Source organism: Ziziphus jujuba, chromosome 12 (assembly GCF_031755915.1).
Source record: "Ziziphus jujuba cultivar Dongzao chromosome 12, ASM3175591v1".
Classification (NCBI taxonomy): domain Eukaryota; kingdom Viridiplantae; phylum Streptophyta; class Magnoliopsida; order Rosales; family Rhamnaceae; genus Ziziphus; species Ziziphus jujuba.
Window position 1 is genome coordinate 24,268,722 of NC_083390.1, and position 15,599 is coordinate 24,284,320.

At 26.9% G+C, this 15,599-nt stretch overlaps 1 long non-coding RNA gene across 1 annotated transcript; it reads right to left on the reverse strand.

The window, feature by feature from the left end:
- Nucleotides 1-9,351: 9,351 nt before the first annotated feature.
- LOC132800279 (uncharacterized) lies at nucleotides 9,352-12,438 on the reverse strand. Its single transcript, XR_009635260.1, has 4 exons — nucleotides 12,301-12,438; nucleotides 11,510-11,623; nucleotides 10,853-11,262; nucleotides 9,352-9,809 (listed from the first exon to the last, which is right to left on the reverse strand). It is a non-coding gene; the product is annotated as an uncharacterized LOC132800279 (long non-coding RNA).
- Nucleotides 12,439-15,599: the final 3,161 nt, after the last annotated feature.

The following is a 15,599-nucleotide window of genomic DNA, read 5'->3' on the forward strand; positions in this document are numbered from 1 at the left end:
TTTTATGAAAAAGTGATATTGGTTCATAAAGTCCACTTATACGGTCGAGCATGGTTCAAATTAGCTTCTCCACATCTTTTAATGTTGGTCTAATTAGCCAAATTTTTTTTTTAATAAATAAAAATTCTAAAAATTTGTAATTATTGTTTTATTGAAAATCACTAATGAGTGAAAAAAAATTTGTTGAAGACAAATGTATTTGAAAATTCATTATTAAAGGAACAATATAATACTATGAAGAAATGCAATAAAGTGCTGTACGTTATTTATTGCATGTGGACATGTGTATAGATATGGCACGTAATATATTATTACATAATAAAATATTGTCCGATAAGAGTTGAATGAGTAGAAATGAGTGAGTAAGAAAAAGTGACCATGAGACTGGCCCACGCAAGTGGGACTATGATGTTGCCAATAAATCGTCATTGCATGACGTTAACAATATATATGTCTATATATTAGTGGACAATAGTGACATAGCCTTTAAATTCATCCAAAGCTTATAGTTGCTTTTTCCGATTGCTTTTTCCAACTTTTTTTTTTTTTTTTTTGGTTCTTCTTCTTTAAGCTTCATATCATAGAACAGAAAACAAATACTCTGACAAAGGATAAACAAAGAAATTATTATTAAAAATTCAAATTAAAACAGTTTTTAAATCATAATTCAGTTTTTTAGTTTTACTCATTTTTTATATTTGAAATAAAGGGAAAAAATGATAAATTGATCATGTATTATTGAAAATTTAATCTTTAACTTCACACATGCAATATACTCTCGGAGGAAAAAAAAAAATTTACATATGCCAAAATCATAATTATTAGCCAGATGATAATGTTTTATCTTTTTAAAACTATAAATTACAAATAAAAATAATTAAATCGTTCACCAAGGATTAAGTACATATATCCCCTACCTACTATACAAACATACGATATATATATATATATATTATATGATACACACATAGAGACACCAAGAACACAAAAAGAAGTCAGAAAAAAGAGCAAAATAAATTAAGAAATAAAGAAAAATGAAAAAAGAAATCAAATGTATATATAATTATAAATACCTGAATATTTCAGCACAATAGTAATATTAACCTGGAAAGCTTTGTCCGTGGTTTCTTTGGATACAGGATAAACAACAGCTTTATCTATTTTGGAAAAAAATCTGAAAATTGATATTGATCAAACATTAAAAGTTGAAAAAAGAATTGAAATGAACAGAAAAGGTGTTGAGTGTTCACACAATTCCATTAAAAATCTGTTTACATGGAGAAGCTCAAAAGTTTCTTCTTCTTTTTTTTTTTTTTTTTTTTTGTATATATAAAAAAAGGTGTTGTTATTATTATTATTTTCAAAATTAAATGTATGAAAAATTCCTCCGTGCAGCAATAATTAAAAAATGTTGTAGATTGTAATTAATATAGGTTTGTTATCCAAAGCCCATGTTGCTTGTACATCTGTCTTCATGTCAATGAATTCTGTGTCCATGACCAAAAGTTGCAGTCTACAAGAAGTTTCACACTAGCAATTTTATTTTCTAATTATTATACTGTACCTTTTATACAGTTAAAAAGGTTAATTATGGTTATTATAAGTTTTTCCAAGAGAAAAAAAAAAAAATGTTTAATACCTCTCTAAGTTTAAGTCAGTGAGGGACCCAGGAAAAGTTTTTTGGAGGGCACCATTAAAGGCAAATCCAACATTTATTTCTAATTTAAGGTATAGAGAGATACAAATATATACAAAAATGTAACACTTTTTGTTACGTAGTAATCCAATTATATAAATAATTTACTAAATTGAGGATTTTTTTTAAATTTTAGTCTTTTTTTTTTTTTGGGGAAAAAAATATAAGTTTGAATGTTTTGGCAATACTTAAAAATTGATTGCAAATTGATCAAATAAAAGAAACACACTTTTTTTTAAACAAAATAAGATAGAAAATTCTTAATTTGTTAGCATTGAAATAAAAGTTTACTTAAAAACTTGAAAGAAAAGAAAAATTAACTAAAACAGAAGAAGTTAAATTAAAACCAAAAAAATTGCAGCTTAACTTAAAACAGAAATTAAAGAAGAGTTTTATTGTAAATATCTTTTTGGTTATTGACTAATTGTATTAAATAGGTATACTTGTATATAAATATTTTATGAAAAAGTATTAACTAAATTAGTATTATCTTGTTAAAATATTATAATTATAAATAAATAAATATATATATATATATATATATATTATAGTTATAATATATAATAAAATTGAATATAATAAAAGAAATATGGATAAAACCTTATATGGATAACTGAAGAAAAAAGATTAAATCTAAAAACAAATCTTCGAAAAAGAAAAAACAAAAGAACAGTAAACACTACACAGCATGTGAGAGGGGAGATAGACAAAGAGGGGCAGGGTGCACACTGATAAATACATAGAGATAAAACAGTAACTACATAACTTAATAAAAAAAATAAAAGAGCAAAAAATCTGAGTGCGGACACGTGCCCCCTCTGGCCTGACTATATGTGGTTTCGTCTATGGTCTAAGTGATAGGAGTTGCAGTTTTCTCATATGGGGATTGGAAGTCAAGTTTGATTTACTTGCCATTGATTCTATACAATGAATTTGCTAAAATTTTAATGCATGCTGTTTTACTTCTTGTAAAGACCTAGCTTAGCTTTTGTTGATTCAACATTCTCTTGAATGTTGCTTTTTTCTTTTTTGTTGCTTTTTTCTTTTTTTCATTTCTGTCTTTCTTTGTTTTTTTTTGTTTATTTATTTTATTTTGTTATTTTTGTTTAAAGAAAGATTATATTTGTAGATAGTGATGTCTAAAATGTAAGATTAGAAGTGAAATGAGGAAAAAAAAAAAAAAAAAAGGAAACTTGATAATTAATTAAATGAAAATGGAAACAATAATATACATTGTTTACATTACTTCAAAAAAAAAAAAAAAGAAAGGCCCTTCCTGTTATTCCTACTCTAATTTGCCTCCCTATCCCCCCCATTTTCCTCTTTACTCTGTTTCCCTCCCAAACATTCTCTTCTATCTTGCATTCTCTCCTCCATTTTCTCGCTGCCAACTTTCCTCCCTTTTACTCTTCCCTCTACTTTTCTTTCACTGCCCTCTCCCCAGCTCTTCTCTACATCAACTCCCTAGTTTCTCTCCTTAATTTTTTTCCCCCCACTTTTCTCTATTTCCTTTGCTTTAATTTCTCTCCCTCTACTTTTTTTCCACTCTTTTCTCTTTTTACATGTCTTTACTACAAACTTCTTCTAATTCCTCTCTTTAATTTCCCTAATTGCAAAATTCTTATTGCTTTCCCTTTGACACACTATTGTCATAAGGTAAAATAGTTTATTTCACAAACTATTAATATCAAACTTTATGAAATTCCAATTTATAATTTATGTCTTTTATGTTCTTAATTAAGTAGTAATTTACTTTGAAGCTTTTTAAAAGTTTAAAATCATAGTCAAAATTTACTTGTTTTAAAAGTTTTCAATTTTTTTTTGAATAAGTTAAAATATAAAAATTAATTATTTTAAGATACTAATATTTTTGTATTTTTAAATTAATAATATAACTTTTGTAAATTTAAAACTTTTGATTTATAATAAAATAATATAATTACTTGAATTAAAAGTTTCCTCTAATTCTTTTTTTTTTTTTTACCAAAAACATTTATGTTGTAAAAGTTAGCAATATTTTTTTATTATATTTTAGTTGTGCTTTTGCACTTTTAATTCTTTTCTACAAAAAAAAAATTATGTCGTTAAAATTTAGAGGTATTTTTAATATATTTTAGTTGTGTTTTTTTTTTTTATTATTAGGTTCATTTTTCTTAGAACATATGCTCTTTCTATTCCACAAGAAAAAAACAAAAAAAACAGCCTTTAAAATAAAAAGTATAGCTTTTTTTTTTAAAAAAAAATGAATTACAAAAAAATATTTTAAAGTACAGCTTTTTTATTTTAAAAAAAGAATAACAAAAATTATATTTTTTTTAATAAATAAAATTTATAGTTGATATGTAATAGAAAGTAGAAAATATCATTTTAAAAAAATAATATGTAATAGAAAACAATAATATGTAATAGTATTAATTCCAATGAAAAGTTATAGTTCTTTGTTTATTTTTTTTTTTTTAAAATAAGAAACTTCAAATACTTAAAGCATTTTTAATTTTTCTTTTCTTTTCAATTTTAGTTGGATATAAAATGGAATTTTACAAAATGTAAAATTGACAATCCATGTAACAACCTATTTTACCACATAAAAATAAGGTCATCAAGAACTGCAAATAGAAAATACAAAGAGAAACTAATTTGAGAAAATAGAAAAGAAATGTAATAAGAAGAAAATGAAAAGATAAAAAGCATGAGAAAGTAAAGAGGAAAAAACCTAAACATAGATAGTATAAGAAATTAGGTAGAGGAGAGTGGGAAAATAAAAATTAATCAGAGAAAGTAGAAGAGATAAATAACAGAGAAAGCAAAAAGAGAAAACAGAGAAAAAAACAAAAAAAAAGTCAAGAGGGAAAGTAAAGTAATAGAGAAAGAGAAAAGAGACAGCAGAGAGAGAGAGAGAGAGAGGGATTGAAGAAGGAAAGAAAGCGAGGAAGAGAGAGGATAACACACACACAGCAGATAGAGGAAGAGACATGGCAATTCCAGCAGTCTACTTCATCCCAAACCCAAAAAATATTAATCTTTTATTATATATATTAGTGGATATTCGTGACATAGCCTATAAATTCAACCAAAGCTTATGATTGCTTTCTGTACCTTTTTTCATTTGTTTTTGCCTCTTTAAGCTTTATATCATCAAACAAAAAAGCAAATACCCTCTTCCAGCTATAAAAAAATTTAAAAAATTAAAAAAATTAAAAAAATTAAAAAAATTAAAAAAATTAAAAAATTAAGAAAAAAACAAATACCCTCACAAAAGATAAACAAGTAAATTATTATTAAAAAAATCAAATTAAAACAGTTCTTAAATCAAAAATAAACTTATTAGTTTTAACCAACTTTTATATTTAAAATAAAGGAGAAAAAAGATAAATTGATAACATATTATTGAAAATTTAATTCTTAAATTTACATATGCAATCTACTTTTAAACGGAAAAAAAAAAAAAAAACTACACATCCCAAAATCATAGTCATTAACCAGATGATAATGTTTTTTCTTAAAATTATAAATTACAAATAAAGATAATTACATTGTTCCACAGAGATTAAGTCAATATATCCTATATATATATACATATACCTAGATATATATATGTTATAATACACATACAGAGAGACACCAAGAACACAAAGAGAGGTAAGAAAAATAGCAAAATAAATTAATAAAGAAAAAAAATGAAAGAAGAAATCAAATATATATAATACACACACAGAGAGACACCATGAACACAACGAGAGATCAGAAAAAGAGCAAAATAAATTAATAAAGAAAGAAAAATGAAAGAAGAAATCAAATATATATATATATATATATATGTATGCATGTATATATTATATAATAATACCTGAATATTTCCACATAGTAGTAATATTATCCTACAGAGCTTTGTCTATGGTTTCTATATCCCGAATAAACAGTTTTATGTATTTTGGAAAGAAATTTGAAAGCTAATATTGATCAGACTTTGAAGATGGAAAAAGAGTTTAAATGAACAAAAAAAGTGGTGAGGGTTCATACATTTCCATTAAAAGTTTGTTAACATGGAGAAGCTTAAAAGTTTTTTTTTTTTTTAAATTATTATTATTATTTTCAAAATTAAATATATGGAAAACTCCTGAATGCAGCAATCATTTAAAAAAAAAAAGAAATTGTAATAAATTATAATCATTATATAAATTGTAATTAATATCAGTGTTCTAAAAGACGTAAGGCGTCGCAAGGCGGCAAGATAAAACCTTAAGTTTTACGAGCCTAAACGAAGACTAGGCGTGAAAAGACATTTCACAATTATATTATTATTTTAACTATTATAAGGCTACTAAATAAACAAAATAATTCATATTTTAAATGTCAAAATATATATAAGTCTATGTTATTTTTATGTGTGCAATAAACATGAATTAGCATGTAATTTATCATAATAGATTTATGAAAATTCATGTTTTTTAAGTTTTCAACAATAGATTAGTTTCAAAACATATATATTACAAACCTTCGAGGTTTGTATTGCCTTGAAATCCCATCAAACATTAGCTGGATGATGTCTTCGATAACTGAACTTGTTACTTGACGATGATTCCTTTTCATGATATTTAAAGAGCAAATATGCTCATCCTTGAAGGCCCTAATCATGAAGGCCTCTGTATTATCACCATGTAGTTTGGTAGCACGCATTCGCCACATGCAATTGTCGTTTGCACATACAACCTCATATCGGACTCTATCCGACTTCTTGACCTTGAATTCAAAATTTCTCCTTAGTGCATAAAAACTAATCTTCTTCTGTAGCGCATTCTTACTCACAAAGATTTGGTTGATTCGAATGATTTCATGGGCATTGACGGATGAGAAGCGATGGTTAACCCTAAGTTCAGCCATGGTTGCGGTAGAATCCTGTCGAATGTCCAAATGGTTTTCGGTACAAGGAGAGGCAACCACATCATCATTCACATTATCAATTGGACTACTACCATAAGGAGACTCACCATGTCGACTATCACCAGCTGAAAATCCCGAATGTTGGGTCCAACAAATGTCTCGTAACCCATCTTCACTACGATTAGTGTTGACCTCAACCTCAAATTGTTCATCTTGATCATAATCATGTCCACGATATTCATTCATATCATTAATGTCGAAGTGCTCATTATCATGATCATGTTCCACAGATTGCACATTGTTTTCACAAATTTGATTTTCAAAGAATCCAGGTTGAGTTTCCGGCACATGAAGTTCGGTCGCTGGGGACTGCATGTCGGCATCAGAGATACAAGTAGCTGTCTCGGGAACTGCAGATAGTGGGGCAATAGTCATAAATCCTGAACTTGTAGGTATCCTATTCACAACACATCAACAATAAGTGGAGATCTGTCTTGAGGTCTGTGTGAACTATACTCTTCTATAAAACTTTGTAGGTCTTCATCATTTTCCACAACGTACGGCTCACATGACAAACACACATGGTATATGAACTTGAAGATTAATTGATGTTGTGTAGAATCTAAGTTGAGAGCGTTGTAGACAACATCTTCAAGTTCGGCCAACGTACAATTCCTTTTTATACATATAATCTTCGTTCTTTAATGTTGGTATCTCCAGGTAGACAAAGAGGTGCAGGGTGCACACTGATAAATACATAGGGATAAAACAGTAACTACATAACTTAATAAAAAAAAATAAAAGAGCAAAAAATCTGAGTGCGGACATGTGCCCCCTCTGGCCTGACTATATGTGGTTTCGTCTATGGTCTAAGTGATGGGAGTTGTAGTTTTCTCATATGGGGATTGGAAGTCAAGTTTGATTTACTTGCCATTGATTCTATACAATGAATTTGCTAAAATTTTAATGCATGCTGTTTTACTTCTTGTAAAGACCTAGCTTAGCTTTTGTTGATTCAACATTCTCTTGAATGTTGCTTTTTTCTTTTTTTTCATTTCTGTCTTTCTTTGTTTTTTTTTTGTTTATTTATTTTATTTTGTTATTTTTGTTTAAAGAAAGATTATATTTGTAGATAGTGATGTCTAAAATGTAAGATTGGAAGTGAAATGAGAAATTTAAAAAAAAAAAAAAATTGAAACTTGGTACTTAATTAAATGAAAATGAAAACAATACTATACATTGTATAGTACTATACTTCCACCAAAAAAAAAAAAAAAAAACTCCCTCCCCATTATTCCTCCTCTAATTTGCCTCCCTATCCCCATTTTCCTCTCTGTTTCCCTCCCAAACATTTTCTCCTCCATTTTCTCACTACCAACTTTCCTCCCTTTTACTCTCCCCTCTACTTTTCTTTCACTGCCCTCTCCCCAGCTTCTTCTCGACATTAACTCCCTAGTTTCTCTTCTTAATTTCTTTTTCCTACTTTTCTCTATTCTCTTTTCTTTACTTCCTTTGCTTTAATTTCTCTCCCTCTACTTTCTTTCCACTCTCTTCTCTTTTGACATGTCTTGACTACAAACTTCTGTTAATTCCTCTCTTTAATTTCTCTAATTGCAAAATTCTTATTGCCTTCCCCCCTTTGACACACTATTGTCATAAGGTAAAATAGTTTATTTCACGGACTATCAATATCAAACTTTATGAAATTCCAATTTATAATTTATGTCTTTTATGTTCTTAATTAAGAAGTAATTTATTTTGAAGCTTTTTAAAAGTTTAAAATCATAGTCAAAATTTATTTGTTTTAAAAGTTTCCAATTTTTTTTTGAATAAGTTAAAATATAAAAATTAATTATTTTAAGATATTAATATTTTTGTATTTTTAAATTTATAATATAACTTTTGGAAATTTAAAACATTTAATTTATAATAAAATAATATAATTACTTGAATTAAATGCAGTTTTTTTTATAAAAAAATACTAAAAGTTTCCTCTAATTCTTTTTTTTTTTTTACCAAAAACATTTATGTTGTAAAAGTTAGCAATATTTTTTTATTATATTTTAGTTGTGCTTTTCCACTTTTAATTCTTTTTTACCCAAAAAAAAAAAAAACATTTATGTTGTTAAAATTTAGAAGTATTTTTAATATATTTTAGTTGTATTTTTTTTTATTAGGTTCATTTTTCTTAGAACATATGTTCTTTCTATTCCACAAGAAAAAAAACAAAAAAACAGCCCTTAAAATAAAAAGTACAGCTTTTTTTAAAAAAAAAAATGAATTACAAAAAAATATTTTAAATTATAACTTTTTTTTTAAAAAAAAAGAATAACAAAAATTTTATATTTTTTTAGTAAATAAAATTTATAGTTGATACGTAATAGAAAGCAGTAAATATCATTTTAAAAAAATAATATGTAATAGAAAACAATAATATGTAATAGTATTAATTCCAATGAAAACCTATAGTTCTTTATTTATTTATTTAAAAAAAAAAAGAAACTTCAAATACTTAAAGCATTTTTAATTTTTCTTTTCTTTTCAATTTTAGTTGGATATAAAATGGAATTTCACAAAATGTAAAATTGACAATCCATGTAACAACCTATTTTACCACATAACAATAAGGTCATCAAGAACTGCAAATAGAAAATACAAAGAGAAACTTATTTGAGAAAATAGAAAAGAAATGTAATAAGAAGAAAATGAAAAGATAAAAAGCATGAGAAAGTAAAGAGGAAAAAACCTAAACATAGATAGTATAAGAAATTAGGTAGAGGAGAGTGGGAAAATAAAAATTAATCAGAGAAAGTAGAAGAGATAAATAACAGAGAAAGCAAAAAGAGAAAACAGAGAAAAAAACAAAAAAAAAGTCAAGAGGGAAAGTAAAGTAATAGAGAAAGAGAAAAGAGAAAGCAGAGAGAGAGAGAGAGAGAGAGAGAGAGGGATTGAAGAAGGAAAGAAAGCGAGGAAGAGAGAGGATAACACACACACAAACCACACACACAGCAGATAGAGGAAGAGACTTGGCAATTCCAGCAGTCTTCTTCCTCCCAAACCCAAAAAATATTAATCTTTTATTATTATCAATATACATCCTATTATTATAAACACAGTGTCACAAAAAATGAATTTCAAATCCAAATTTTACGGAATTGCGTCAATATCTGTCATGCCTGTCAAAATGTCTGCTTCTTTCTCTGAATATTGCTGTCCAGAAACTATAACTTCCCTGAAATAATATTAAATGCAAATGTGAACAATATAATATTAAAAATACATCAAACCTACCCTGAACAAAAATATATACACACACACCAAAACTAACAATATAATACCAGTAAAAAGAATGCATACAGATCATAAACAAAACTCAAAGAATCAAACAACACAACAAATTACAAAGCAAATTGCATTAGTTAGCAACCATGAATAGAAAGGTAAAACACAAAACACAAACACAAAATTTACAATGAATCAATTAGTTAACCCTGCTAAAACTTTTAGTTAAGTCCATTGCAACTTTTAGATATCATATATGCCTCATTTAGTTAAGTCTGTTGAACCTTTTTATAATTACAACGAATCAAATTTAAATGTCAACTTATATACTTATGCAATATATCTGAATTAATTGATCACTGAAAATCCTTAGATCTAACTAACATTCATTTTCTATAACTCTAATGAAGAATAAATTTATTTAACACTTAAAGATGGAATAATCTTCTAGTGGGACACAGTTTTGTTAGTCAAGGATCAAAGGTCCAAATTTTTTAGGACAAAATGCTTCATACAGAGCAAATAATACTAATGCGGGCCCATCTACCATTAGTCATACTAATGCATGCAGTATTGAATGATAGTGCAATAAGAGAAGAAGCAGTATGACTATCCATAGAACGAAATATAGATTAATATGTCAGATGAAGGAGCAAAAATCTAACTGCTGGTCAACAAATGGATCGTGATTCAAGTGATTATAGATGGTGCAACAAGGTAATATAACAGTTGGGAACCAGTTAATATCAGTAAGAAGATTTGAAATTGGGGTGTAATTATTTTTAAATGACCAATGTTTTGCAAGGAATTCCAAGAGAAAGGTAACAAGACTTGTAAAGTGTTTACCAAGACAAAAGATGAGTCAAGGTTACGAGAAAAAAGACATGATTGTCTTCGAGAGACAAGAAAATATGGGTCCAAATCCTGTGATATATGATTGAGTGCAGGGCCAAGTTAGATATAGAGAGAGATCAAATGAAAAGAAAGTTTTACCTCCATGTTCGATCCACTGTTTGATTTCTTTTCTCCACCCCACTTTCCCTACTACTGACATGGGGTTCGTGGTGCCATTGTTCATCAAAAAGAGAAGCATATTAATATCTTGCAAGAACGGTAAATTGTTCATGAGGAAGAAGAGAAAAAAAGATAGGTAAATTTACCAGCGCAGTTAATATCTTGCAAGGAAAAAGAATATTTGATAATTTGCAAACCATATTAATAAATAGAGATGCATTTATACAAGTTTGGAGGCCTTCATAATCGATATTATTCTCTCATCAAGAAACTGTCTTCAATAATATATTTTTATCAACATTACAGGAACTAGAGAGATCAACTTAACTTGCCAACAAGGTTTGTTATGGCATTTGACAATGCCAAAGATAAAGAAACACCCTTTCCACCTGCAGACACAAGTATTTTCACCCGGAAGCAATCAGCAAACCTCTCTTTTCTTTCAGTTAATCAGAGGACACATAAAAGAAAATTCTTGACGAATGCAACAAACTACATCAAAGAAAATTCTTTAAATGCCATGCAATCAACAATAAAGCAATGAAAGTTGAGAGAGAAAGAGAGAGGATATAATGTCAATACAAGCAGCATCCAATTCAACCCATAGAGAAAGAGAGAGAGGTGTATTGGCGATACCTGCGGGGCAAGGCATTTTGGCATCACATACTTCCTTCCCTTGGCCAGAATATGGTAGATGTGAAGTAAGAAAATATGCCAGGGTCAAGTCTTTCACATTAGAGAAGAAGACAACTGTAACCCAAATCAAAGGCAAAAACCATAAATTATCATCTTCTTTCAAGACAATTGGATAAAAATACACAGTAATTACCTTCTATTCCATGACAAACAATTTAAATAATATTAAAAAAAAGGCATGGAACACATTACATTAATTGCAGGCATTACATGCATAGTTTGCAAAACACAACATTTATGAGGCAGGACCTTAGTAAAATGTCTGATAATAATGTTGAACGAAAAAAACAACGTTTGATAATGTTTTTAGTCATTCAGACAGTATTCAATATCAAATTTCATAATCATTTGTCAACTTAGACCGCAAAAGTATGAATAATTTCATGGACAAACGGAAGGAAATACAACTAAATAAAAAAAAAAAAAAAAAAAATCTCAAGGAAAAGAAAAACTAAAAAACCGGCTTATAGAAAGAGTAGAAAGCATTGCATCCAGATTTCAGTAGTAGTTGAGGATGTATTAGTAAAATCAACAAATGGGTAACCACAGAAAATCAAATTCGATAACAAATTTAAGGAAAAAATTGAAGAAACAAATGGAAAAACCGGTACGCAGCAAAACGACTATAGTTGACAAAACTACCCCAGTAGTACTACAAAAACCAAAACCCACCTTCAAGATTTGATTTTCCAGCCTAATAAAATTGAAAAAGGTTGAAAAATAGAACACACCTGAGATTGAACAAGAACAGCTACGGCATAGTGATTGATTAACCGGAAGGAAAAAGAGAGGCGAGAACAGAAGAATCGGAGGAGGAATGTAGCCGTTGAAATATATTTTTTTAAATTTCAAATAAGTCACACTTGTCCTAATATAGCCGTTGAAAGAGGTTAAAAGAAAAGTTCACATGGATCGATAGCGTGCCATTTTATTATCCATTCGATGGGTCCTACGAGGATAGCAAACGGACGGTTTGCATGCGTTTTAAATTTGTTGGGCGTTTATTTATTAGTAACAAATAAAATTAATTCCAAGTCCAAAAAATCAAAAAAAAAAAAAAAGAAAAAAAAGAAAAAAAAAGTCAAACTCTAGATATTAATATGAATATATTATAAAATTTAAGGTAATAAAATAAGATTAATATTATTCATATTATTTAAATATTAAATGATATATTTTATAAAAAAGTGATATTGGTTCATAAAGTCCAATTTACACGGTCGAGTATGTGGTTCAAGTGATCTTCCCCACATCTTTTAATGTTGGTCCAATTACCCAAACCTTCCCTTTAATTAATAGACAAAAATTCTAAAATTTGTATTTATTGTTTTATTGAAAATCACTGATGGGTGAAAAAATTTGTTGAAGACAAATGTACTTAGAAATTCATTATTTAAGAAACTATATAATATTATAAAGAAATGCAATAAAGTGCTTCATGTTATGTATTGCTTGTGGACATATGTGTAGATATAGTACGGAAGATATTATTATTACATGGGACAATGATGTTATCACTATGAAAAAGTGATCATAAGTGGTCCACGCATGGGACTATGATGTTATCGTCATTGCATGACCTTTATAATATATATATATAAATAAATAAATATATATAAATATATATATATATATATATAGTAGTGGATACAAGTGATATAGCCTCTAAACTCAACCAAAGCTTATGATTGCTTTCTCCACCTTTTTCTTTTTTTCTTTTTTTTTTCTTTTCTTTTCTTTAAGCTTTGTATCATAAAAAAGAAAAAAAAAACAAATACCCTCACCACGGATAAAAAAATAAATTGTTATTAAAAAAATCAAATTAAAATAGTTTTTGAATCATCATTAAGCTTCATAGTTTTATTCATTTTATAATTAAAATTAGTATTGGTCTTGTGCAATGCATTGTATATATAATCGTAATAAATAATTTTAAAAAATAATAATAATATTTTAGAAAATTAAAAAATAATATAATAAAAATTGAAATTGAAGAGAAAATATTATTCAACAATTAATATTTGATTGATTGGAATTTGAAAAATCACTTATTCCATTGTCTATTTATATGTGAAAATCTTTAAAATTTGATAAGGACACAATATTATTCAATTCCTAAAATCAAACTGTTATTTTAAACTAAAGTTTTTTTTTTATTATTTAAATTAATTTGAAAAATAACCATGTATAGTTACCACCATTTTCAATCTAAATATTGTAAACTTAGTTTTATTTATGTTCTCATTCATTCAAGGAAAAAAAAATTTATTTTCAAAATAAATAATTAGTCTTATTCAAGTTTCATTTTCTTCAAAAAATAATTATTACTTGAAAAGAGCATAATTTATCTTATTCAGATTTATTTATTACCTTCTAACAAATAAAAGTACAATTTATTTTAGCTTCTTTAATTCCACAATCAATTCTTAAATTTATTATTACTATCTAAAAATCATAATTTGGGTGTTTTACTTTTTGATTCCTTGTAATAATTATTTTTTCTTTATTAAATCCTTATAATATAATATAATTGTATTTATTATTATTATTTATCTTATGAATATATTTTTACCTTATAAAATAATTTATTTATGGTTACATATATTTGAAGAAGATCAAATAATGAGATCAATTTTATTATTGAAATATATATATTATAACATTAAAATTTTATTTACTACATATCCAAATATATATGAGTATATAAAATCTAATTATTAATCGCCGTATATGCTATTTTTTATTTTACAATAAAATAAAGATAACAAATCAATAAAGATATTAATATAGAGATTATAAATATATTTTTAATGTTTTTATTCTTACTATCTTTTTTCTTTTTTTTTCCTTGTAAGTAATTAATTTTTCTATATTAATCTTTATAATATAATCTAATTACCTTTTATTATTATTATCATCATCATTACCATTATTTAATTACCTTTACGCTGGTTGTGAATTATACACATAGGACTCTTGTTGTAATCATATACTCCATTTCCTCGATAAACTCTAGTAAAGCTTTATTTTTATTTAATTTTCTAAATTCACCTGTATCATATGTGCATACATACATACATACATACATACATACATACAAACACACAAATGACAATATTTTTATTTAATTTTCTAGATTCCCTGCATTATATGCATATATACATACATACATATATACACGGAAATTCTATGGTGAGGATGGTCCGCATGAAGACCGCAGTATTAGTGACGGTTTTTTATAGTATTAACGACGGTTTCTTAGAAAATCGTCACCAATACTATAAAAAACTGTCATCAATACTATGGTCCGCATGAGGACCGTCCGCACCATAGACGGATTGCATACATACATACACACACACATACATAAATGACAAAATTTCACTGTTTCTAAGATAGAGAATTTGAATTCAAATCTCTCGTTTTCAATACCAATATATATATATATATATATATGTATATATTTAGAGGTTTATGAGATTGATTGATTAGTACATACCAAATGGAAGTGATGATGGCTTATGTATCATATATTGCAGCCGGTGAGAAACAATAAATTCCTTCCGCGTGAGGCCCTCCCAAGTAAAGAGAGCAAAAATGGATGTTATGCATGGGTAGGCCAATTTTAAATCCACAATGGGAAAAAAGAAAAAAAGAAAAAAGAAAATCAAACATTTTAAGTTAAAAAGCCTATATAAAGCACCACATATGTTTCCATCGTTGAACCTTGTAATGCAATAAGCCAATAAAATTTTGTTCCTCATTAAAGATGAATTAATATTTAGTAAAGAATCTTCCTCAAAAACCTTTTGTTCCTTTCAATAAATTTAAATAGCATATTTTGATTTAATGTTGTCAACTTCAACCAAAATTATATAGCATGGTTCACCTCGATTCTCATTGTTTAGATGATCATAATTATGATCCATTGAAAAAAAATTGAAATTAAACAATTAAAAAAAAAAACTGTGATAACCAAAACAAGAATATGAAAGAATAAAAAACACCAAAATATAGAACATCAAAATTT